Below are 2,416 nucleotides of genomic sequence, written 5' to 3' on the forward strand. Positions count from 1 at the left end.
CCAGAGGTTATCGAGGAAGAAACCATTAAATCAGAATCCTCTAGTGATTCAGATTCATCAAATTCAATCATGAAAAATCCGGAACCTCTAAGTATGGACGATCGAATGAGAGCCACACGCACGGGCCAAGGTCATGCCATTAATCAACCAGACATTAATGCGCCAGATTATGAAATCAAAGGACAAATCCTGCACATGGTAACTAATCAATGCCAATTTAGTGGTACGCCGAAAGAAGATCCAAACGAACATCTTCGAACCTTTAATAGGATTTGTATTCTATTTAAAATCAGAGAAGTTGAGGATGAACAGATCTATCTCATTTATTTCCCTGGACTTTAAAAGGAGAAGCCAAAGATTGGTTAAAATCGTTACCTGAAGGAGCGATTGATACATGAGATGTTTTAGTTGAGAAATTTCTTAAAAGATTCTTTCCGGAATCTAAAGCCATGAGACTTCAAGGAGAGATTGTTACGTTAGCACAAAAGCCAAATGAAACATTATATGAAGCGTGGACAAGATTCGGAAAGTTGTTGAGAGGATGTCCTCAGCACGGTTTAGACACTTATCAAATAGTACAAGTATTCTACCAAGGTGTCGACGTTGCTACACGAAAAGACATCGACACAGCAGCTGGTGGTTCCATTATGAAGAAAACCGCAACTGAAGCTCACAAAATTATTGATAACACAGCCTCCCACTCACATGAGTGGCATCAAGAAAAAGATATTTTTCGTTCATTTAAAGCAGCTAGAGCCGATTCTAGCCATGACTTTGATTCCATTTCCGCAAAGTTAGATGCTTTCAAGAGACGAATGGAAAAGATGACTAAAGATATTCACGCAATACGAATTAGTTGTGAGCAATGTGGAGGACCACATTTGACAAAAGATTGTCTCAGTATTGAACAAACAATGAAACAAAGAGAGAATGTTTCATACATGAACCAAAGACCTGAAAATAATTATCAGAATAATTATCAACCGCCAAGGCCAAACTACAATCAAAATCAGAATTATAACCGAAATATTCCATACAACAACCAACAAGGTCCTAGCAATCAACAAGTATCTAATAATACTTACAATCAGCAAAGACCTGGTTATTTTAATAAACCACCACAAATCGATGATAAAAAGCCAATTTTAGAAGATATGATGTCGAAGCTAGTTGAATCTCAAACGCAATTTTTCACATCTCAGAAACAAACTAATGAACAAAATGCTCAAGCATTTAGAAATCAACAAGCTTCTATACAAAATTTGGAACAAGAAGTAAGTAACCTAGCAAGGTTAATTGGTGAAAGAAAACCGGGGAGTCTACCTAGCGATACAAATGCTAACCCCCGAAATGAAACAGCTAAAGCCATTACCGCAAGAAATGGTATTACACTTAAACCACCTAAAATACCTGTAATTTCTGATGACTCTATTCCTACTACACCGGCACCACAGCCTGAGCAAGAGAAGGAATCAGAACCGGTAATTGAAAAGGTTAATGAAGATAACACCGTTAATTCAAAGCCTTATGTTAAACGATACCAACCACCGCTTCTTTACCCGAGTAAAATGAGAAAAGAAAGACTTGAAGCCGAGCAATCTAAATTCTTGGATATGTTTAAACAAATAAATGTCAATCTTCCTTTCATTGATGTGATTTCAGGAATGCCAAGATATGCTAAATTCCTGAAAGATCTAATCACAAATAGAAAGAAAATGGAAGAACTCTCGGCTGTTACAATGAATGCTAATTGTTCTGCAGTGCTGTTGAATAAGATACCAGAAAAATTATCTAATCCAGGAAGTTTCACAATTCCATATTTTCTAGGTAGTCTTAGTTCAATAGAAGCATTGGCAGACTTAGGTGCTAGTATAAATTTAATGCCGTATTCACTATACGCTAAACTAGACCTTGGAGAATTGAAACCAACACGAATAAGCATACAACTAGCCGATCGATCAATAAAATATCCTAGAGGGATAATGGATAACATGTTAGTTAAAGTTGGTACTTTAGTATTTCCAGTAGACTTTGTTATTCTGGACATGGAAGAAGATTCTTGAGTTCCACTTATATTAAGAAGACCATTCTTAAACACGGCTAAAGAAATAATAGACGTGTTTGGTAAGAAACTGACCCTAAGTATAGAGGACAAGAGTGTTACCTTTTCTGTTGATAGAGCCATGCAACAACCGCAATCTGCAGATGATACATGTTATTATATTCAAACTATAGATTCACAAGCAGAATTATTACAAGAATTTCCAGAATTTCCAGAATTACAAGGAACAGGAGAATGTTCTTTAGGAGAAGGAACTGAACCAATTGATGAAACAGAAATGTTAGCCACACTCATGGCTAATGAATACGAACCAACAATAGAAGAACTTCAAATGCTAAAAGAGGAAGACAGATA

At 36.3% G+C, this 2,416-nt stretch overlaps 1 non-coding gene across 1 annotated transcript; it reads right to left on the reverse strand.

Moving 5' to 3' along the window:
• Positions 1 to 452: 452 nt before the first annotated feature.
• On the reverse strand, positions 453 to 559 carry LOC139903259 (small nucleolar RNA R71). The gene has a single exon (XR_011778093.1). It is a non-coding gene; the product is annotated as a small nucleolar RNA R71 (small nucleolar RNA).
• Positions 560 to 2,416: the final 1,857 nt, after the last annotated feature.

The sequence above is a fragment of the Rutidosis leptorrhynchoides genome, chromosome 3 (genome assembly GCF_046630445.1).
Source record: "Rutidosis leptorrhynchoides isolate AG116_Rl617_1_P2 chromosome 3, CSIRO_AGI_Rlap_v1, whole genome shotgun sequence".
NCBI classification, from domain to species: Eukaryota; Viridiplantae; Streptophyta; class Magnoliopsida; order Asterales; family Asteraceae; genus Rutidosis; species Rutidosis leptorrhynchoides.